The sequence below is a fragment of the Schistocerca gregaria genome, unplaced genomic scaffold, assembly GCF_023897955.1.
Source record: "Schistocerca gregaria isolate iqSchGreg1 unplaced genomic scaffold, iqSchGreg1.2 ptg001041l, whole genome shotgun sequence".
In the NCBI taxonomy this organism is placed as follows: Eukaryota; Metazoa; Arthropoda; class Insecta; order Orthoptera; family Acrididae; genus Schistocerca; species Schistocerca gregaria.
Window position 1 is genome coordinate 38,428 of NW_026062388.1, and position 22,874 is coordinate 61,301.

Consider the following 22,874-nt stretch of genomic DNA (forward strand, 5'->3'; position numbering starts at 1 on the left):
AGCATCCATCTCTTCCATCGGCGAAAGATAAATTTTTGTTCACAAATTTGCAGTTGAAAACTGCTACAAAACTATAAGAACTGGCGTTTTTCAGAACGTTCCTGTCGCTTCATACTCTTGGTATTTCTAGAGACACTTTGGAAGAGAGGGCTGGCAGGGGTAGCGAAAAGAAGCAAAAAATGAAGACAGCCAGAGTTCCCAGGCGGTCATGGACCCGAATACTAACGTTGTTGCTTATCGTCGGTGATCGGGCGAGAACAGTTGATTTTTTAGTTTTTTGTTTATTTATTTATTTAGTTAGTTTTTGGAATTAAACGCTCCTACAAAACAGTAGGCTCTGACGCACTTGAAGAGCACATCTGTCGATTCGCAGTGTTTCGTTACTTTCAAGGTGTTCTAGCACTCTTCCTTCGCGCATTCTTGCTCAAACTTAATTTATTACTGTAGTTTCATATGTTACGTTTAATACAGTCGTTTAAAATGCTTGAGGAAGCATCTTTGTCACACCTGAGAGTTACTATGAAAAGAGGGCTGACCGGTGTAGCGACGTAAAAAGGAAAAAATGAGAGGGAGCCAACAGCACCCGGTGTTCCCAGGCGGTCACCCATCCAAGTACTAACCGGGCCCGATGTTGCTTAACTTCGGTGATCGGACGAGAACCGGTGTATTCAACATGGTATGGCCGTTGGCGTCCTTATACTGTAGCCGCACAGCAGAAGAAGGCTTCGCCTCTCCTCCCAACACACGCAATCGCCGTTTTTCGGTGGCACATTTGACGCAAAGCACGTCCTTCCACCTCGAGAGCGACGCGCAGTGCGGCGCGCCGCCACGTGGGTCGGACGCACAACACAGCTGCTCGTTGCACCGCCTGTCATTCGTTTGGTGCGTGCGGCCTCCGACACTCGCGGCAGACGCACCTTGTTCTTGTTATCCGGCGCAGGGCTTGCGCGCGGCCGGGCGGCGGGAGGACTGCGCGGGGTGTGGCAGTGTCCTGCTGGACCGACGGAAGCTTTCTCACCTGCCCGACACACGCCGCGATTCCAGATATTTGCGTAATTAGCGCGGTGCATTCTCGCCTGTCCCCTCCCCCTTCCGTCCCGACTTGTCCCGACTTGTCCCGACTGCCGCTCGCTGCCGCTCGGGTCGTGGTCCATATGACAGCACAAGCACGAGAAACATCTGCGAGACTGGCGCCGGCGTGTCCGAGGCGCCGTGTGCGGCCGTTCGGTGCTACTAGAGCAGCGGCCGTGCCGTGCCGGGCCGTGGAAAGGTGCGAAAACACGGACACAAGACAGGCGATTCGACAAAGCATCCATCTCTTCCATCGGCGAAAGATAAATTTTTGTTCACAAATTTGCAGTTGAACACTGCTACAAAACTATAAGAACTGGCGTATTTCAGAACGTTCCTGTCGCTTCATACTCTTGGTATTTCTAGAGACACTTTGGAAGAGAGGGCTGGCAGGGGTAGCGAAAAGAAGCAAAAAATGAAGACAGCCAGAGTTCCCAGGCGGTCATGGACCCGAATACTAACGTTGTTGCTTATCGTCGGTGATCGGGCGAGAACAGTTGATTTTTTAGTTTTTTGTTTGTTTATTTATTTATTTAGTTAGTTTTTGGAATTAAACGCTCCTACAAAACAGTAGGCTCTGACGCACTTGAAGAGCACATCTGTCGATTCGCAGTGTTTCGTTACTTTCAAGGTGTTCTAGCACTCTTCCTTCGCGCATTCTTGCTCAAACTTAATTTATTACTGTAGTTTCATATGTTACGTTTAATACAGTCGTTTAAAATGCTTGAGGAAGCATCTTTGTCACACCTGAGAGTTAGTATGAAAAGAGGGCTGACCGGTGTAGCGACGTAAAAAGGAAAAAATGAGAGGGAGCCAACAGCACCCGGTGTTCCCAGGCGGTCACCCATCCAAGTACTAACCGGGCCCGATGTTGCTTAACTTCGGTGATCGGACGAGAACCGGTGTATTCAACATGTTATGGCCGTTGGCGTCCTTATACTGTAGCCGCACAGCAGAAGAAGGCTTCGCCTCTCCTCCCAACACACGCAATCGCCGTTTTTCGGTGGCACATTTGACGCAAAGCACGTCCTTCCACCTCGAGAGCGACGCGCAGTGCGGCGCGCCGCCACGTGGGTCGGACGCACAACACAGCTGCTCGTTGCACCGCCTGTCATTCGTTTGGTGCGTGCGGCCTCCGACACTCGCGGCAGACGCACCTTGTTCTTGTTATCCGGCGCAGGGCTTGCGCGCGGCCGGGCGGCGGGAGGACTGCGCGGGGTGTGGCAGTGTCCTGCTGGACCGACGGAAGCTTTCTCACCTGCCCGACACACGCCGCGATTCCAGATATTTGCGTAATTAGCGCGGTGCATTCTCGCCTGTCCCCTCCCCCTTCCGTCCCGACTTGTCCCGACTTGTCCCGACTGCCGCTCGCTGCCGCTCGGGTCGTGGTCCATATGACAGCACAAGCACGAGAAACATCTGCGAGACTGGCGCCGGCGTGTCCGAGGCGCCGTGTGCGGCCGTTCGGTGCTACTAGAGCAGCGGCCGTGCCGTGCCGGGCCGTGGAAAGGTGCGAAAACACGGACACAAGACAGGCGATTCGACAAAGCATCCATCTCTTCCATCGGCGAAAGATAAATTTTTGTTCACAAATTTGCAGTTGAAAACTGCTACAAAACTATAAGAACTGGCGTTTTTCAGAACGTTCCTGTCGCTTCATACTCTTGGTATTTCTAGAGACACTTTGGAAGAGAGGGCTGGCAGGGGTAGCGAAAAGAAGCAAAAAATGAAGACAGCCAGAGTTCCCAGGCGGTCATGGACCCGAATACTAACGTTGTTGCTTATCGTCGGTGATCGGGCGAGAACAGTTGATTTTTTAGTTTTTTGTTTGTTTATTTATTTATTTAGTTAGTTTTTGGAATTAAACGCTCCTACAAAACAGTAGGCTCTGACGCACTTGAAGAGCACATCTGTCGATTCGCAGTGTTTCGTTACTTTCAAGGTGTTCTAGCACTCTTCCTTCGCGCATTCTTGCTCAAACTTAATTTATTACTGTAGTTTCATATGTTACGTTTAATACAGTCGTTTAAAATGCTTGAGGAAGCATCTTTGTCACACCTGAGAGTTACTATGAAAAGAGGGCTGACCGGTGTAGCGACGTAAAAAGGAAAAAATGAGAGGGAGCCAACAGCACCTTTTTTTTTTTTTTTGTAACGTATATAAACTTTTATTTACAATATTTTTAAACAATTACAAATGTTTACATTGAATGGTGTACTTGATTATTGAACGGTGATATTTATTTTCACGTTTGTGTTCCGATTGTTCTTTTGTTAGTTCTTGGTCTAGTTACAACACATTTATTCACTGTGTGTCCTTCAGATAGATTTTCCTTTTTGTGTTTTTATGTCTTTTAATTACAAAACTAGCATTACTTAGATTTTTTTTTAATTTACATGAAATGGACTAAAAAACAAATTTGCCTGTATGGTATTTGCTATGCACCTATTTTGGCATGTTTGCTATATGTTTCCCAAAGGCGGAATGGGGAATATAGACTAGGAGGTCTGCAAACGTTAGGCACATGAGAGGCAAAAAATTATATATACACATATAGCACAGGAATTAAAAACACAACGAATCGAATCGTAGAACAAAAGCAAAACATAAAAAAGAAACAGCAATCAAAAGGATCAAATCAAAAAAAAATCAAACAAATCTAAGAAAATAAAGACAAAAGAAAAAAAAGAAAACATACCTTGAGTGGAGAGAGAGGTTGGGAGAGAGAGAGAGAGAGAGAGAGAGAGAGAGAGAGAGAGAGAGAGAGAGAGAGAGGATGTGAGTGAGAGAACACTTAATTTCATGAAATACACTATCGACATTTTGTTGTTTTCTTGGAACACTAATTGAATGGCTGGTCATTTCCTTTCGCCTGCTTTATTTGGCAGTTGGACACTGTATGACTATAATTGGCACACGTCACTCTCACTTTGGCACTGCTACAACTACGCACTTCACTATGTGCACCTTTTCACAAACGCTTTCCGCGCTGCACCACTCTTGCCGTAGGGGCTTTGGAGGGCTCGGTGGGCGACGTCCTCAGCTACTGGGGTGTGGGTGTTGTGGGAGGGCGTCGGTCACGTCGTGTTGAAGGCGTCTCGGAAGGCGGCGTCCAGCGGGACCTGCAGGAAGTTCTGGAAGGTCTCGCGGTACTTGGAGCGTTGTTTGGCCCTCCTGTGTTCCTCCCACAGGTCCGTGAGGAACTGCGCCTTGTCGGTCTGCCGTTTGGTGACGATGGCGTGTGCCGTCATGGCGATGACCCACATTGTGGCCAGGCGTTTCGCGTTGGGGAAAGGCTTCGCGTCCGGGACAGTGACAGCTGAGACATGTATCGCCCTCTCGTCGGTTCTGTTGATGTGGGCGATCATTCTTCTCGCTGTCCTCCATATTTCCCCGCTCTCTCTGCAGCCAAAACGATGCTCGATGGTGTCGGTCTGGTTGCAGAGTTCGCAGTTAGGGGATTCCCGCATTTTTATGCGTGCCAGTTTCTCGTTTGTCGGCACTGTTTGGTGGATGATCTTATACCACGTGTCCCTGGCGTGCTCAGGAAGTGTCCGTTCCGAGACGTTCTTCCAGACCTGCGGCCAGTCGTGGTCTGGAAGTCTCGTCTCTATTTTGGACTTTCTTGCCTTCCCCCTCAGAGCGCTGTAGATCCTCCTTGCCGTTCTTTGTTGCGGGTTGGCGACAACCGCGGTGATGTAACTCTTCTCGATTACCATCTGTTTTATGTGCCGCAACTTGAATGGAATGTGGGTGGTGTCCACTGGCGCATCTTCAGATTCCGGTTTGTATTCGTTAATCAGGCTGGACGTTATGCTGCTGTTGTTCTGGTGCTTTATTTTCATCGCACGGTGGAGGAGCAGTGCAGCGCATTTTGTTTTTACATCTGTCAGGCCGAGGCCGCCTTCTTCCCTCGAGAGGAAACACGTCGCCTGGGAGACCTTGAAGATTTCCCGCCTCCACAGCAGGTAGTACGCTGCGCCTCCTATCGCTCGCGCAATTTCTGTGGGAGCGCATAGTATTTGGGCCATGTACCACGCTTTCGACAGGATCGTTTCGTTCGCCAACTGCACTCTTTGGCTCAGCGTCAGGCTCCGGTTCGCGTGTGTCCTCGCGAGCCCTCTCGTTGTGTTCAAGACGCTGCGCCAGTTTTGTGCTGCCATTTTCAATGGGCACTGTTGTATTTCCACTCCGAGTGCCCTATGGTTGTTTGTCACTCGGTACCACTGTCTCACTGGTCGCAGTCTGCCGTTGCCTATTGGTAGTAGCACTGTCTTCCTCGGATTCGTTTTGGCACCTGAAGCCTTTTCGAAAGATTCCATGATAGGCTGGATTATATCTAGTTCTTCTTCGTTTTGGATGAATATGCCCATGTCATCGGCATAGGCCATACATGCGATGTTTGTTGCACCCATTGTGTATCCTCCCGGTGTTCCCAGGCGGTCACCCATCCAAGTACTAACCGGGCCCGATGTTGCTTAACTTCGGTGATCGGACGAGAACCGGTGTATTCAACATGGTATGGCCGTTGGCGTCCTTATACTGTAGCCGCACAGCAGAAGAAGGCTTCGCCTCTCCTCCCAACACACGCAATCGCCGTTTTTCGGTGGCACATTTGACGCAAAGCACGTCCTTCCACCTCGAGAGCGACGCGCAGTGCGGCGCGCCGCCACGTGGGTCGGACGCACAACACAGCTGCTCGTTGCACCGCCTGTCATTCGTTTGGTGCGTGCGGCCTCCGACACTCGCGGCAGACGCACCTTGTTCTTGTTATCCGGCGCAGGGCTTGCGCGCGGCCGGGCGGCGGGAGGACTGCGCGGGGTGTGGCAGTGTCCTGCTGGACCGACGGAAGCTTTCTCACCTGCCCGACACACGCCGCGATTCCAGATATTTGCGTAATTAGCGCGGTGCATTCTCGCCTGTCCCCTCCCCCTTCCGTCCCGACTTGTCCCGACTTGTCCCGACTGCCGCTCGCTGCCGCTCGGGTCGTGGTCCATATGACAGCACAAGCACGAGAAACATCTGCGAGACTGGCGCCGGCGTGTCCGAGGCGCCGTGTGCGGCCGTTCGGTGCTACTAGAGCAGCGGCCGTGCCGTGCCGGGCCGTGGAAAGGTGCGAAAACACGGACACAAGACAGGCGATTCGACAAAGCATCCATCTCTTCCATCGGCGAAAGATAAATTTTTGTTCACAAATTTGCAGTTGAAAACTGCTACAAAACTATAAGAACTGGCGTTTTTCAGAACGTTCCTGTCGCTTCATACTCTTGGTATTTCTAGAGACACTTTGGAAGAGAGGGCTGGCAGGGGTAGCGAAAAGAAGCAAAAAATGAAGACAGCCAGAGTTCCCAGGCGGTCATGGACCCGAATACTAACGTTGTTGCTTATCGTCGGTGATCGGGCGAGAACAGTTGATTTTTTAGTTTTTTGTTTATTTATTTATTTAGTTAGTTTTTGGAATTAAACGCTCCTACAAAACAGTAGGCTCTGACGCACTTGAAGAGCACATCTGTCGATTCGCAGTGTTTCGTTACTTTCAAGGTGTTCTAGCACTCTTCCTTCGCGCATTCTTGCTCAAACTTAATTTATTACTGTACTTTCATATGTTACGTTTAATACAGTCGTTTAAAATGCTTGAGGAAGCATCTTTGTCACACCTGAGAGTTACTATGAAAAGAGGGCTGACCGGTGTAGCGACGTAAAAAGGAAAAAATGAGAGGGAGCCAACAGCACCTTTTTTTTTTTTTTGTAACGTATATAAACTTTTATTTACAATATTTTTAAACAATTACAAATGTTTACATTGAATGGTGTACTTGATTATTGAACGGTGATATTTATTTTCACGTTTGTGTTCCGATTGTTCTTTTGTTAGTTCTTGGTCTAGTTACAACACATTTATTCACTGTGTGTCCTTCAGATAGATTTTCCTTTTTGTGTTTTTATGTCTTTTAATTACAAAACTAGCATTACTTAGATTTTTTTTTAATTTACATGAAATGGACTAAAAAACAAATTTGCCTGTATGGTATTTGCTATGCACCTATTTTGGCATGTTTGCTATATGTTTCCCAAAGGCGGAATGGGGAATATAGACTAGGAGGTCTGCAAACGTTAGGCACATGAGAGGCAAAAAATTATATATACACATATAGCACAGGAATTAAAAACACAACGAATCGAATCGTAGAACAAAAGCAAAACATAAAAAAGAAACAGCAATCAAAAGGATCAAATCAAAAAAAAATCAAACAAATCTAAGAAAATAAAGACAAAAGAAAAAAAAGAAAACATACCTTGAGTGGAGAGAGAGGTTGGGAGAGAGAGAGAGAGAGAGAGAGAGAGAGAGAGAGAGAGAGAGAGAGAGAGAGAGAGAGAGGATGTGAGTGAGAGAACACTTAATTTCATGAAATACACTATCGACATTTTGTTGTTTTCTTGGAACACTAATTGAATGGCTGGTCATTTCCTTTCGCCTGCTTTATTTGGCAGTTGGACACTGTATGACTATAATTGGCACACGTCACTCTCACTTTGGCACTGCTACAACTACGCACTTCACTATGTGCACCTTTTCACAAACGCTTTCCGCGCTGCACCACTCTTGCCGTAGGGGCTTTGGAGGGCTCGGTGGGCGACGTCCTCAGCTACTGGGGTGTGGGTGTTGTGGGAGGGCGTCGGTCACGTCGTGTTGAAGGCGTCTCGGAAGGCGGCGTCCAGCGGGACCTGCAGGAAGTTCTGGAAGGTCTCGCGGTACTTGGAGCGTTGTTTGGCCCTCCTGTGTTCCTCCCACAGGTCCGTGAGGAACTGCGCCTTGTCGGTCTGCCGTTTGGTGACGATGGCGTGTGCCGTCATGGCGATGACCCACATTGTGGCCAGGCGTTTCGCGTTGGGGAAAGGCTTCGCGTCCGGGACAGTGACAGCTGAGACATGTATCGCCCTCTCGTCGGTTCTGTTGATGTGGGCGATCATTCTTCTCGCTGTCCTCCATATTTCCCCGCTCTCTCTGCAGCCAAAACGATGCTCGATGGTGTCGGTCTGGTTGCAGAGTTCGCAGTTAGGGGATTCCCGCATTTTTATGCGTGCCAGTTTCTCGTTTGTCGGCACTGTTTGGTGGATGATCTTATACCACGTGTCCCTGGCGTGCTCAGGAAGTGTCCGTTCCGAGACGTTCTTCCAGACCTGCGGCCAGTCGTGGTCTGGAAGTCTCGTCTCTATTTTGGACTTTCTTGCCTTCCCCCTCAGAGCGCTGTAGATCCTCCTTGCCGTTCTTTGTTGCGGGTTGGCGACAACCGCGGTGATGTAACTCTTCTCGATTACCATCTGTTTTATGTGCCGCAACTTGAATGGAATGTGGGTGGTGTCCACTGGCGCATCTTCAGATTCCGGTTTGTATTCGTTAATCAGGCTGGACGTTATGCTGCTGTTGTTCTGGTGCTTTATTTTCATCGCACGGTGGAGGAGCAGTGCAGCGCATTTTGTTTTTACATCTGTCAGGCCGAGGCCGCCTTCTTCCCTCGAGAGGAAACACGTCGCCTGGGAGACCTTGAAGATTTCCCGCCTCCACAGCAGGTAGTACGCTGCGCCTCCTATCGCTCGCGCAATTTCTGTGGGAGCGCATAGTATTTGGGCCATGTACCACGCTTTCGACAGGATCGTTTCGTTCGCCAACTGCACTCTTTGGCTCAGCGTCAGGCTCCGGTTCGCGTGTGTCCTCGCGAGCCCTCTCGTTGTGTTCAAGACGCTGCGCCAGTTTTGTGCTGCCATTTTCAATGGGCACTGTTGTATTTCCACTCCGAGTGCCCTATGGTTGTTTGTCACTCGGTACCACTGTCTCACTGGTCGCAGTCTGCCGTTGCCTATTGGTAGTAGCACTGTCTTCCTCGGATTCGTTTTGGCACCTGAAGCCTTTTCGAAAGATTCCATGATAGGCTGGATTATATCTAGTTCTTCTTCGTTTTGGATGAATATGCCCATGTCATCGGCATAGGCCATACATGCGATGTTTGTTGCACCCATTGTGTATCCTCCCGGTGTTCCCAGGCGGTCACCCATCCAAGTACTAACCGGGCCCGATGTTGCTTAACTTCGGTGATCGGACGAGAACCGGTGTATTCAACATGGTATGGCCGTTGGCGTCCTTATACTGTAGCCGCACAGCAGAAGAAGGCTTCGCCTCTCCTCCCAACACACGCAATCGCCGTTTTTCGGTGGCACATTTGACGCAAAGCACGTCCTTCCACCTCGAGAGCGACGCGCAGTGCGGCGCGCCGCCACGTGGGTCGGACGCACAACACAGCTGCTCGTTGCACCGCCTGTCATTCGTTTGGTGCGTGCGGCCTCCGACACTCGCGGCAGACGCACCTTGTTCTTGTTATCCGGCGCAGGGCTTGCGCGCGGCCGGGCGGCGGGAGGACTGCGCGGGGTGTGGCAGTGTCCTGCTGGACCGACGGAAGCTTTCTCACCTGCCCGACACACGCCGCGATTCCAGATATTTGCGTAATTAGCGCGGTGCATTCTCGCCTGTCCCCTCCCCCTTCCGTCCCGACTTGTCCCGACTTTGCTCGACTGCCGCTCGCTGCCGCTCGGGTCGTGGTCCATATGACAGCACAAGCACGAGAAACATCTGCGAGACTGGCGCCGGCGTGTCCGAGGCGCCGTGTGCGGCCGTTCGGTGCTACTAGAGCAGCGGCCGTGCCGTGCCGGGCCGTGGAAAGGTGCGAAAACACGGACACAAGACAGGCGATTCGACAAAGCATCCATCTCTTCCATCGGCGAAAGATAAATTTTTGTTCACAAATTTGCAGTTGAACACTGCTACAAAACTATAAGAACTGGCGTTTTTCAGAACGTTCCTGTCGCTTCATACTCTTGGTATTTCTAGAGACACTTTGGAAGAGAGGGCTGGCAGGGGTAGCGAAAAGAAGCAAAAAATGAAGACAGCCAGAGTTCCCAGGCGGTCATGGACCCGAATACTAACGTTGTTGCTTATCGTCGGTGATCGGGCGAGAACAGTTGATTTTTTAGTTTTTTGTTTGTTTATTTATTTATTTAGTTAGTTTTTGGAATTAAACGCTCCTACAAAACAGTAGGCTCTGACGCACTTGAAGAGCACATCTGTCGATTCGCAGTGTTTCGTTACTTTCAAGGTGTTCTAGCACTCTTCCTTCGCGCATTCTTGCTCAAACTTAATTTATTACTGTAGTTTCATATGTTACGTTTAATACAGTCGTTTAAAATGCTTGAGGAAGCATCTTTGTCACACCTGAGAGTTAGTATGAAAAGAGGGCTGACCGGTGTAGCGACGTAAAAAGGAAAAAATGAGAGGGAGCCAACAGCACCCGGTGTTCCCAGGCGGTCACCCATCCAAGTACTAACCGGGCCCGATGTTGCTTAACTTCGGTGATCGGACGAGAACCGGTGTATTCAACATGGTATGGCCGTTGGCGTCCTTATACTGTAGCCGCACAGCAGAAGAAGGCTTCGCCTCTCCTCCCAACACACGCAATCGCCGTTTTTCGGTGGCACATTTGACGCAAAGCACGTCCTTCCACCTCGAGAGCGACGCGCAGTGCGGCGCGCCGCCACGTGGGTCGGACGCACAACACAGCTGCTCGTTGCACCGCCTGTCATTCGTTTGGTGCGTGCGGCCTCCGACACTCGCGGCAGACGCACCTTGTTCTTGTTATCCGGCGCAGGGCTTGCGCGCGGCCGGGCGGCGGGAGGACTGCGCGGGGTGTGGCAGTGTCCTGCTGGACCGACGGAAGCTTTCTCACCTGCCCGACACACGCCGCGATTCCAGATATTTGCGTAATTAGCGCGGTGCATTCTCGCCTGTCCCCTCCCCCTTCCGTCCCGACTTGTCCCGACTTTGCTCGACTGCCGCTCGCTGCCGCTCGGGTCGTGGTCCATATGACAGCACAAGCACGAGAAACATCTGCGAGACTGGCGCCGGCGTGTCCGAGGCGCCGTGTGCGGCCGTTCGGTGCTACTAGAGCAGCGGCCGTGCCGTGCCGGGCCGTGGAAAGGTGCGAAAACACGGACACAAGACAGGCGATTCGACAAAGCATCCATCTCTTCCATCGGCGAAAGATAAATTTTTGTTCACAAATTTGCAGTTGAACACTGCTACAAAACTATAAGAACTGGCGTTTTTCAGAACGTTCCTGTCGCTTCATACTCTTGGTATTTCTAGAGACACTTTGGAAGAGAGGGCTGGCAGGGGTAGCGAAAAGAAGCAAAAAATGAAGACAGCCAGAGTTCCCAGGCGGTCATGGACCCGAATACTAACGTTGTTGCTTATCGTCGGTGATCGGGCGAGAACAGTTGATTTTTTAGTTTTTTGTTTGTTTATTTATTTATTTAGTTAGTTTTTGGAATTAAACGCTCCTACAAAACAGTAGGCTCTGACGCACTTGAAGAGCACATCTGTCGATTCGCAGTGTTTCGTTACTTTCAAGGTGTTCTAGCACTCTTCCTTCGCGCATTCTTGCTCAAACTTAATTTATTACTGTAGTTTCATATGTTACGTTTAATACAGTCGTTTAAAATGCTTGAGGAAGCATCTTTGTCACACCTGAGAGTTAGTATGAAAAGAGGGCTGACCGGTGTAGCGACGTAAAAAGGAAAAAATGAGAGGGAGCCAACAGCACCCGGTGTTCCCAGGCGGTCACCCATCCAAGTACTAACCGGGCCCGATGTTGCTTAACTTCGGTGATCGGACGAGAACCGGTGTATTCAACATGGTATGGCCGTTGGCGTCCTTATACTGTAGCCGCACAGCAGAAGAAGGCTTCGCCTCTCCTCCCAACACACGCAATCGCCGTTTTTCGGTGGCACATTTGACGCAAAGCACGTCCTTCCACCTCGAGAGCGACGCGCAGTGCGGCGCGCCGCCACGTGGGTCGGACGCACAACACAGCTGCTCGTTGCACCGCCTGTCATTCGTTTGGTGCGTGCGGCCTCCGACACTCGCGGCAGACGCACCTTGTTCTTGTTATCCGGCGCAGGGCTTGCGCGCGGCCGGGCGGCGGGAGGACTGCGCGGGGTGTGGCAGTGTCCTGCTGGACCGACGGAAGCTTTCTCACCTGCCCGACACACGCCGCGATTCCAGATATTTGCGTAATTAGCGCGGTGCATTCTCGCCTGTCCCCTCCCCCTTCCGTCCCGACTTGTCCCGACTTTGCTCGACTGCCGCTCGCTGCCGCTCGGGTCGTGGTCCATATGACAGCACAAGCACGAGAAACATCTGCGAGACTGGCGCCGGCGTGTCCGAGGCGCCGTGTGCGGCCGTTCGGTGCTACTAGAGCAGCGGCCGTGCCGTGCCGGGCCGTGGAAAGGTGCGAAAACACGGACACAAGACAGGCGATTCGACAAAGCATCCATCTCTTCCATCGGCGAAAGATAAATTTTTGTTCACAAATTTGCAGTTGAACACTGCTACAAAACTATAAGAACTGGCGTTTTTCAGAACGTTCCTGTCGCTTCATACTCTTGGTATTTCTAGAGACACTTTGGAAGAGAGGGCTGGCAGGGGTAGCGAAAAGAAGCAAAAAATGAAGACAGCCAGAGTTCCCAGGCGGTCATGGACCCGAATACTAACGTTGTTGCTTATCGTCGGTGATCGGGCGAGAACAGTTGATTTTTTAGTTTTTTGTTTGTTTATTTATTTATTTAGTTAGTTTTTGGAATTAAACGCTCCTACAAAACAGTAGGCTCTGACGCACTTGAAGAGCACATCTGTCGATTCGCAGTGTTTCGTTACTTTCAAGGTGTTCTAGCACTCTTCCTTCGCGCATTCTTGCTCAAACTTAATTTATTACTGTAGTTTCATATGTTACGTTTAATACAGTCGTTTAAAATGCTTGAGGAAGCATCTTTGTCACACCTGAGAGTTAGTATGAAAAGAGGGCTGACCGGTGTAGCGACGTAAAAAGGAAAAAATGAGAGGGAGCCAACAGCACCTTTTTTTTTTTTTTGTAACGTAATAAACTTTTATTTACAAATTAAACAAAATACATTGCTTGATAAAAGGCACGTTTAGGTTTACACATACAGTAATCGCATCTTTCCTTTCCGTATAGTCTTTTTTTTTTGTATTTTTTTTTATAATTTAGTTCTCTCTATTAAGCAAATTTGGTGTTTTCCTTTTGTTTTTAATGTTTGTCTGTTTTCTAGTCTATTTCCAGCTCCAGTTCTGTTAGGACTTATTAAAGCCGTATTTTTAATGAATATTTAATGACATTTAATGAGGTTAATTTGGTTTTCGCCTAGAGATAGCGTCCTTTAAATTTGGTTAGACCTATTGACTAAGAGATATTTTATGGTACACTCAAGAAAACAAAATTATAGGCATGTATATGGATAGCTATTTTAGGGAGAGTTGTTTGATTGTATTTAGAGAGAGAGAGAGAGAGAGAGAGAGAGAGAGAGAGAGAGAGCGAGAGAGAGAAATCAGAGGAAAACATTAGATATATGGTAATAAATCATTGCGAATCGTCTTTTTGCATTTTGACACAGCTGTTTATGGTTTTCACTATTATTAAAATGAGTGATAGTGTAATTATGCAGTACTTACATATCACCTTTTGGACACGCTGGAGATCACCAATATTTTAGCACTTTCCCTAGTTGTGTGACGATATGATTGCTGTAACGCACTTTTTCACATTTGAGAATGCAGGTGATGCACTGCCACTTGTCACTCAAAACACACACTCACTAAACACGCTCTTTGAGGGCGTTGGAGGATGTGGGGGTGCGTGCGTCAGCAAGCTGTGGGGTTTTAAGGGGCTATGGGAGAGCGTGGTGAGGCGGCGACGGCGTCGGCGGCGTCGGCGGCGTCGGTGGCGACGGCGTCGGCGGCGGCGGCGGCGACGGCGCCGGCGGCGTCGGCGGCGACGGCGTCGGCGGCGACGGCGTCGGCGGCGACGGCGTTCGCGGCGACGGCGTCGGCGGCGACGGCGTCGGCGGCGACGGCGTCGGCGGCGACGGCGTCGGCGGCGACGGTGGCGTCGGCTGTGACGGCATCGGTCGCGGCGTGTGGGGACGGAGGGCGTCTTTGAAGGCGGCGTCCAGCGCGATCTGCAGATAGTTCTGGAACGTCTGCCGGTAGTTGTTTTTCTGCCTGGCCCTTTTGTGTTCCTCCCAGAGATCTGTGAGGAACTGTACTGTGTCCGTCTGCTTTTTAGCGATTATCGCATGCGCAGTCATTGCAATTGTCCACATAGTCGCGACTCGCTTTGGCCGAGGGAAGCTTTTTGCCTCTGGGATGGTGAGCGCCGTGATTTCTATGTTACGGTGGTCCGCCCTATTCATGTGTGCCACCATTCTTCTACACGTCTCCCATATCTGCAGGCTTCTCCAGCATGTGAAGCGGTGTTCCAGGGAGTCTATTTGGTTGCACGCTTCACAGTTCGGAGACTCACGCATGCCGATACGTGCTAAGCGCTCGTTGGTGGGGATCGTCTTGTGTACGACTTTGTACCACGTGTCTCTAGCTTCTGGAGGTATGGCTTTCACGGAGAGATTCTTCCAGACTTGTGGCCAGTCGTGGCCTGGAAGATTCGTCTCCGTTTTGCTTCTGACCTGTTTACCTCGTAGCGCTCGGTAGATTTTCCCTGCAGTTCTCATCTCCTTGACTGCTAGGGTGGATGTTATGTAGCTGCTGTCCATTATTACTTGTTTTAGGTAGCGCATCTTAAAAGGTATTCGACTGACGTCTACCGGCGCTTCCTCGGAGTCTGGTCTGTGTTCCTTCAGTAGAGACGACGTGGTACAGTCTACACTTCTGTCCTCCATTTTTAGTGCTCTATGGAGCAACAGTGCCGCGCATTTCGTTGTGACGTCTATTAAACCGAGCCCCCCTTCTTCTCTAGGAAGAGTGCTGGTGGCTTGTGACACTTTAAATATTTCCCGCCTCCACAGTAGGTAGTACACAGCGCTTCTTATAGACTTCCCTATTTCTATTGGTACGTTTATGACTTGTGCCATGTACCATGCCTTCGCCAGGATCGTTGCGTTGATAAGCTGCGTCTTTTGATCCAACGTTAGGTGTCTGTTGGAGTGTGTCCTGACGAGTCCTCTGGTGGTGTTCAGGATGTTCCGCCAGTTTTCTGCGGCCATTTTCAGTGGGCAGGCCTGCAGCTGGACACCTAGCACCTTATATTTGTCGGTCACCTGGTACCATGGTCTGGCTTCTCTCAGTTTCCCGTTTCCTATGGGGAGCAGCACTGTTTTGTTTGGGTTGGTTTTCGCCCCAGATGCCTTTCCAAAGGATTCAATTATTGGGAGGACACTGTCAATATCTTCCTTTCCATCCACAAAAATGCTCAAGTCATCGGCATATGCCATACACGTCACTTTAACGTCCTGTAACTTGTAGCCGTTGATGGTGGCGGCGAGCTTTCTGAGGACTGGGTCGAGGGCTACTGTGAATAGTGCCATCGACAGTGGACACCCTTGCCTCACAGATTTCCCCAGTTTTATCGGCGCAGATATCCAGCCGTTTATCGTTACTCGTGATGTGGCATTTGTCAACATGTTTTCGATGACTTGGGCGAATTTGGGGCCAAAACCTAGTCTCGTCAAAGTCTTCAGTAGGTACCGGTGACCGATCCTGTCGAAGGCTTTTTGGAAGTCTACAGAAATGATGGCTGCAGTCGCTCTGTTGGATGCGGCGTGTGCTATAACGTCTCTGTACGTGCATACGGCGTCAAAGATGTTTCTGCCTAACACTGCACATGTCTGCCACGGGCTGATGGCTTTCTTCAGGGCGAGCTTCATGTTTTCAGCGACGCATTTTGCTGTTAGCTTGTAGTCCGCGTTTAAAAGGGTTATTGGTCGGTAGTCTGCTACTGTTTTAGGCGCTTTTGTTTTTGGAATCAGGGTAATGGACCCTTCCAGGAACGGGGGTGGTATTTCTTCTCCGTTTAATATTTCATTGACGATTTCCGTCATAATTCCACCTACTTTGTCCCAGCAGGTGGTGTAGAATTCGGACGGTATTCCGTCCGCTCCTGGAGCCTTGCCGCTGGCGCAAGTTTTGAGAACACCTCTGACTTCGTCCTCTGTCGCGGCCTCAGTCAACAAAGCGCGGTCGGTGTTGTTCAGCTGTCTGCGCGTTCCCTCTAAGATTTTGGCAGTTTCTGCGTCGTCTGGAACATCTCCCTTGAAGAGGTCGGAGAAATGCTCTTCTATGTGACGCATCATGTCCCATTTAGTTGTTATCTTGCGGCCTGTTGCGTCGCTGAGCTCCCTGATTGTTCTGCTATGAGCCCTCTCCCTCTCCCTGTGCAGGTGGTGCAGTGTGGCAGGTTCGTCTTCAGTGGCGCCGTGTGCCTGGCTGCGGACGACGACGCCTTTCATCTGTTGACGCTTGATGTTCAGTAGGCGCGCCTTTATTGCTCTAACTCGCGTGAGAAGCAGGTCGTCGTCTGAAGGAAAGTTGAGCGCGTCCTTGAGACACTGCGCGTAAAAGTCTGCAGTGCTCTTCCTCCAGAATGCCCTCTCCGCACTGTGCCTAATCAGTGTCCTCCTTATTTGCGGTTTACAATGTTCAACCCACCATTGTGTGGTGGATGGATACTGCTGTCGCGTCCGTAAACTTTCTTGTATGGTGTGCGCAATCTCCTGATGTAATTTGGCGTCACTTAGGTGTTGTGTGTTAAGCTTCCACACTGATCTCCCTCCTGAGATTTTCCTCGTTGACAGCTGGAGCTTGCATGTGTAGGCACAGTGGTCGGAGAAGATCACAGGGCAGACTTCCACATGCGATACAGAGGCGGCCAAATCTCTGGTCACGTAAATCCTGTCGAGCCTGCTTCTTCCGCGGTTGTGGTAATAAGTGAATTCGGTTGTGTTTGGCTGTAGTATGCGCCAGGAGTCGTCTAGCTTTAGCTTTCTTACGAGTTCCTGCAGCTCCGTGCACAGATTTGGTACCGGGACTTGGTCTTCTCGAGCAGTCACGCAGTTAAAGTCGCCTCCCAACACAACGTTGACGTTGTTGTGTGGGAGGAGTCCACAGACGTCTTCGTTAAAGAACTGGCTTCTAGCTCGTTTGTTTTCTGTGCCTGACGGCGCGTAGATGTTCACGAAATATGTGTCGGCTACTTGGACCGCTATTCCGCGGCCGTCAGTCAGGGTCTTGATGTTCTCCACGTCGATCCCATTTCTCACCATTATCGCCGTGCCAGTCCTCGTTTCTGCGTCTATGTTCGAAAAGACGTCGAATCCCGGTATTTCTTCTATGTCGGTTGTTACTGCTTCTTGTAGCATTGCTACATCAGCAGCTCGGTGCTGCAGGAACTCCGTGAGGGCTTCTATCTTGACAACCGAATTCATCCTATTTACGTTGCACGTGATGACGTTATAGCACGAGCGTGTCTGCATTTAAGCGCTGTGTGGAGGCGGGAGTTGTGCTTGCTGTGGGCGGTCCGGCCGGAGAACTACGTCCTCCGGTTCGGAGACTTGATTCCCTGCATTTGCGGACGGTATGTCAGACGCTTCCCCGTCTGAGGTTTCCATCCTCTCTTCGTTAGAGCTGCTGCTGCGGCTTCGCCGCCTGTTGCCCCCGGTGTTCCCAGGCGGTCACCCATCCAAGTACTAACCGGGCCCGATGTTGCTTAACTTCGGTGATCGGACGAGAACCGGTGTATTCAACATGGTATGGCCGTTGGCGTCCTTATACTGTAGCCGCACAGCAGAAGAAGGCTTCGCCTCTCCTCCCAACACACGCAATCGCCGTTTTTCGGTGGCACATTTGACGCAAAGCACGTCCTTCCACCTCGAGAGCGACGCGCAGTGCGGCGCGCCGCCACGTGGGTCGGACGCACAACACAGCTGCTCGTTGCACCGCCTGTCATTCGTTTGGTGCGTGCGGCCTCCGACACTCGCGGCAGACGCACCTTGTTCTTGTTATCCGGCGCAGGGCTTGCGCGCGGCCGGGCGGCGGGAGGACTGCGCGGGGTGTGGCAGTGTCCTGCTGGACCGACGGAAGCTTTCTCACCTGCCCGACACACGCCGCGATTCCAGATATTTGCGTAATTAGCGCGGTGCATTCTCGCCTGTCCCCTCCCCCTTCCGTCCCGACTTGTCCCGACTTGTCCCGACTTGTCCCGACTTGTCCCGACTTTGCTCGACTGCCGCTCGCTGCCGCTCGGGTCGTGGTCCATATGACAGCACAAGCACGAGAAACATCTGCGAGACTGGCGCCGGCGTGTCCGAGGCGCCGTGTGCGGCCGTTCGGTGCTACTAGAGCAGCGGCCGTGCCGTGCCGGGCCGTGGAAAGGTGCGAAAACACGGACACAAGACAGGCGATTCGACAAAGCATCCATCTCTTCCATCGGCGAAAGATAAATTTTTGTTCACAAATTTGCAGTTGAACACTGCTACAAAACTATAAGAACTGGCGTTTTTCAGAACGTTCCTGTCGCTTCATACTCTTGGTATTTCTAGAGACACTTTGGAAGAGAGGGCTGGCAGGGGTAGCGAAAAGAAGCAAAAAATGAAGACAGCCAGAGTTCCCAGGCGGTCATGGACCCGAATACTAACGTTGTTGCTTATCGTCGGTGATCGGGCGAGAACAGTTGATTTTTTAGTTTTTTGTTTGTTTATTTATTTATTTAGTTAGTTTTTGGAATTAAACGCTCCTACAAAACAGTAGGCTCTGACGCACTTGAAGAGCACATCTGTCGATTCGCAGTGTTTCGTTACTTTCAAGGTGTTCTAGCACTCTTCCTTCGCGCATTCTTGCTCAAACTTAATTTATTACTGTAGTTTCATATGTTACGTTTAATACAGTCGTTTAAAATGCTTGAGGAAGCATCTTTGTCACACCTGAGAGTTAGTATGAAAAGAGGGCTGACCGGTGTAGCGACGTAAAAAGGAAAAAATGAGAGGGAGCCAACAGCACCCGGTGTTCCCAGGCGGTCACCCATCCAAGTACTAACCGGGCCCGATGTTGCTTAACTTCGGTGATCGGACGAGAACCGGTGTATTCAACATGGTATGGCCGTTGGCGTCCTTATACTGTAGCCGCACAGCAGAAGAAGGCTTCGCCTCTCCTCCCAACACACGCAATCGCCGTTTTTCGGTGGCACATTTGACGCAAAGCACGTCCTTCCACCTCGAGAGCGACGCGCAGTGCGGCGCGCCGCCACGTGGGTCGGACGCACAACACAGCTGCTCGTTGCACCGCCTGTCATTCGTTTGGTGCGTGCGGCCTCCGACACTCGCGGCAGACGCACCTTGTTCTTGTTATCCGGCGCAGGGCTTGCGCGCGGCCGGGCGGCGGGAGGACTGCGCGGGGTGTGGCAGTGTCCTGCTGGACCGACGGAAGCTTTCTCACCTGCCCGACACACGCCGCGATTCCAGATATTTGCGTAATTAGCGCGGTGCATTCTCGCCTGTCCCCTCCCCCTTCCGTCCCGACTTGTCCCGACTTTGCTCGACTGCCGCTCGCTGCCGCTCGGGTCGTGGTCCATATGACAGCACAAGCACGAGAAACATCTGCGAGACTGGCGCCGGCGTGTCCGAGGCGCCGTGTGCGACCGTTCGGTGCTACTAGAGCAGCGGCCGTGCCGTGCCGGGCCGTGGAAAGGTGCGAAAACACGGACACAAGACAGGCGATTCGACAAAGCATCCATCTCTTCCATCGGCGAAAGATAAATTTTTGTTCACAAATTTGCAGTTGAACACTGCTACAAAACTATAAGAACTGGCGTTTTTCAGAACGTTCCTGTCGCTTCATACTCTTGGTATTTCTAGAGACACTTTGGAAGAGAGGGCTGGCAGGGGTAGCGAAAAGAAGCAAAAAATGAAGACAGCCAGAGTTCCCAGGCGGTCATGGACCCGAATACTAACGTTGTTGCTTATCGTCGGTGATCGGGCGAGAACAGTTGATTTTTTAGTTTTTTGTTTGTTTATTTATTTATTTAGTTAGTTTTTGGAATTAAACGCTCCTACAAAACAGTAGGCTCTGACGCACTTGAAGAGCACATCTGTCGATTCGCAGTGTTTCGTTACTTTCAAGGTGTTCTAGCACTCTTCCTTCGCGCATTCTTGCTCAAACTTAATTTATTACTGTAGTTTCATATGTTACGTTTAATACAGTCGTTTAAAATGCTTGAGGAAGCATCTTTGTCACACCTGAGAGTTAGTATGAAAAGAGGGCTGACCGGTGTAGCGACGTAAAAAGGAAAAAATGAGAGGGAGCCAACAGCACCCGGTGTTCCCAGGCGGTCACCCATCCAAGTACTAACCGGGCCCGATGTTGCTTAACTTCGGTGATCGGACGAGAACCGGTGTATTCAACATGGTATGGCCGTTGGCGTCCTTATACTGTAGCCGCACAGCAGAAGAAGGCTTCGCCTCTCCTCCCAACACACGCAATCGCCGTTTTTCGGTGGCACATTTGACGCAAAGCACGTCCTTCCACCTCGAGAGCGACGCGCAGTGCGGCGCGCCGCCACGTGGGTCGGACGCACAACACAGCTGCTCGTTGCACCGCCTGTCATTCGTTTGGTGCGTGCGGCCTCCGACACTCGCGGCAGACGCACCTTGTTCTTGTTATCCGGCGCAGGGCTTGCGCGCGGCCGGGCGGCGGGAGGACTGCGCGGGGTGTGGCAGTGTCCTGCTGGACCGACGGAAGCTTTCTCACCTGCCCGACACACGCCGCGATTCCAGATATTTGCGTAATTAGCGCGGTGCATTCTCGCCTGTCCCCTCCCCCTTCCGTCCCGACTTGTCCCGACTTTGCTCGACTGCCGCTCGCTGCCGCTCGGGTCGTGGTCCATATGACAGCACAAGCACGAGAAACATCTGCGAGACTGGCGCCGGCGTGTCCGAGGCGCCGTGTGCGGCCGTTCGGTGCTACTAGAGCAGCGGCCGTGCCGTGCCGGGCCGTGGAAAGGTGCGAAAACACGGACACAAGACAGGCGATTCGACAAAGCATCCATCTCTTCCATCGGCGAAAGATAAATTTTTGTTCACAAATTTGCAGTTGAACACTGCTACAAAACTATAAGAACTGGCGTTTTTCAGAACGTTCCTGTCGCTTCATACTCTTGGTATTTCTAGAGACACTTTGGAAGAGAGGGCTGGCAGGGGTAGCGAAAAGAAGCAAAAAATGAAGACAGCCAGAGTTCCCAGGCGGTCATGGACCCGAATACTAACGTTGTTGCTTATCGTCGGTGATCGGGCGAGAACAGTTGATTTTTTAGTTTTTTGTTTGTTTATTTATTTATTTAGTTAGTTTTTGGAATTAAACGCTCCTACAAAACAGTAGGCTCTGACGCACTTGAAGAGCACATCTGTCGATTCGCAGTGTTTCGTTACTTTCAAGGTGTTCTAGCACTCTTCCTTCGCGCATTCTTGCTCAAACTTAATTTATTACTGTAGTTTCATATGTTACGTTTAATACAGTCGTTTAAAATGCTTGAGGAAGCATCTTTGTCACACCTGAGAGTTAGTATGAAAAGAGGGCTGACCGGTGTAGCGACGTAAAAAGGAAAAAATGAGAGGGAGCCAACAGCACCCGGTGTTCCCAGGCGGTCACCCATCCAAGTACTAACCGGGCCCGATGTTGCTTAACTTCGGTGATCGGACGAGAACCGGTGTATTCAACATGGTATGGCCGTTGGCGTCCTTATACTGTAGCCGCACAGCAGAAGAAGGCTTCGCCTCTCCTCCCAACACACGCAATCGCCGTTTTTCGGTGGCACATTTGACGCAAAGCACGTCCTTCCACCTCGAGAGCGACGCGCAGTGCGGCGCGCCGCCACGTGGGTCGGACGCACAACACAGCTGCTCGTTGCACCGCCTGTCATTCGTTTGGTGCGTGCGGCCTCCGACACTCGCGGCAGACGCACCTTGTTCTTGTTATCCGGCGCAGGGCTTGCGCGCGGCCGGGCGGCGGGAGGACTGCGCGGGGTGTGGCAGTGTCCTGCTGGACCGACGGAAGCTTTCTCACCTGCCCGACACACGCCGCGATTCCAGATATTTGCGTAATTAGCGCGGTGCATTCTCGCCTGTCCCCTCCCCCTTCCGTCCCGACTTGTCCCGACTTTGCTCGACTGCCGCTCGCTGCCGCTCGGGTCGTGGTCCATATGACAGCACAAGCACGAGAAACATCTGCGAGACTGGCGCCGGCGTGTCCGAGGCGCCGTGTGCGGCCGTTCGGTGCTACTAGAGCAGCGGCCGTGCCGTGCCGGGCCGTGGAAAGGTGCGAAAACACGGACACAAGACAGGCGATTCGACAAAGCATCCATCTCTTCCATCGGCGAAAGATAAATTTTTGTTCACAAATTTGCAGTTGAACACTGCTACAAAACTATAAGAACTGGCGTTTTTCAGAACGTTCCTGTCGCTTCATACTCTTGGTATTTCTAGAGACACTTTGGAAGAGAGGGCTGGCAGGGGTAGCGAAAAGAAGCAAAAAATGAAGACAGCCAGAGTTCCCAGGCGGTCATGGACCCGAATACTAACGTTGTTGCTTATCGTCGGTGATCGGGCGAGAACAGTTGATTTTTTAGTTTTTTGTTTGTTTATTTATTTATTTAGTTAGTTTTTGGAATTAAACGCTCCTACAAAACAGTAGGCTCTGACGCACTTGAAGAGCACATCTGTCGATTCGCAGTGTTTCGTTACTTTCAAGGTGTTCTAGCACTCTTCCTTCGCGCATTCTTGCTCAAACTTAATTTATTACTGTAGTTTCATATGTTACGTTTAATACAGTCGTTTAAAATGCTTGAGGAAGCATCTTTGTCACACCTGAGAGTTAGTATGAAAAGAGGGCTGACCGGTGT

At 50.9% G+C, this 22,874-nt stretch overlaps 8 non-coding genes and 2 pseudogenes across 8 annotated transcripts; all 10 read right to left on the minus strand.

Annotated features, from left to right (window-relative positions):
• Nucleotides 1–571: 571 nt before the first annotated feature.
• LOC126327337 (5S ribosomal RNA) lies at nucleotides 572–690 on the minus strand. The gene has a single exon (XR_007561162.1). It is a non-coding gene; the product is annotated as a 5S ribosomal RNA (ribosomal RNA).
• Nucleotides 691–1,882: 1,192 nt separating this feature from the next.
• Nucleotides 1,883–2,001, minus strand: LOC126327384 (5S ribosomal RNA). The gene has a single exon (XR_007561207.1). It is a non-coding gene; the product is annotated as a 5S ribosomal RNA (ribosomal RNA).
• Nucleotides 2,002–5,494: 3,493 nt separating this feature from the next.
• LOC126327334 (5S ribosomal RNA) lies at nucleotides 5,495–5,596 on the minus strand (annotated as a pseudogene).
• A 3,502-nt stretch (nucleotides 5,597–9,098) lies between these two features.
• LOC126327335 (5S ribosomal RNA) lies at nucleotides 9,099–9,200 on the minus strand (annotated as a pseudogene).
• Nucleotides 9,201–10,400: 1,200 nt separating this feature from the next.
• Nucleotides 10,401–10,519, minus strand: LOC126327338 (5S ribosomal RNA). Its single transcript, XR_007561163.1, has one exon. It is a non-coding gene; the product is annotated as a 5S ribosomal RNA (ribosomal RNA).
• A 1,192-nt stretch (nucleotides 10,520–11,711) lies between these two features.
• Nucleotides 11,712–11,830, minus strand: LOC126327339 (5S ribosomal RNA). The gene has a single exon (XR_007561164.1). It is a non-coding gene; the product is annotated as a 5S ribosomal RNA (ribosomal RNA).
• Nucleotides 11,831–17,629: 5,799 nt separating this feature from the next.
• On the minus strand, nucleotides 17,630–17,748 carry LOC126327386 (5S ribosomal RNA). Its single transcript, XR_007561209.1, has one exon. It is a non-coding gene; the product is annotated as a 5S ribosomal RNA (ribosomal RNA).
• A 1,222-nt stretch (nucleotides 17,749–18,970) lies between these two features.
• Nucleotides 18,971–19,089, minus strand: LOC126327340 (5S ribosomal RNA). Its single transcript, XR_007561165.1, has one exon. It is a non-coding gene; the product is annotated as a 5S ribosomal RNA (ribosomal RNA).
• Nucleotides 19,090–20,281: 1,192 nt separating this feature from the next.
• Nucleotides 20,282–20,400, minus strand: LOC126327341 (5S ribosomal RNA). Its single transcript, XR_007561166.1, has one exon. It is a non-coding gene; the product is annotated as a 5S ribosomal RNA (ribosomal RNA).
• A 1,192-nt stretch (nucleotides 20,401–21,592) lies between these two features.
• LOC126327342 (5S ribosomal RNA) lies at nucleotides 21,593–21,711 on the minus strand. Its single transcript, XR_007561167.1, has one exon. It is a non-coding gene; the product is annotated as a 5S ribosomal RNA (ribosomal RNA).
• Between the last annotated feature and the right edge of the window lie 1,163 nt (nucleotides 21,712–22,874).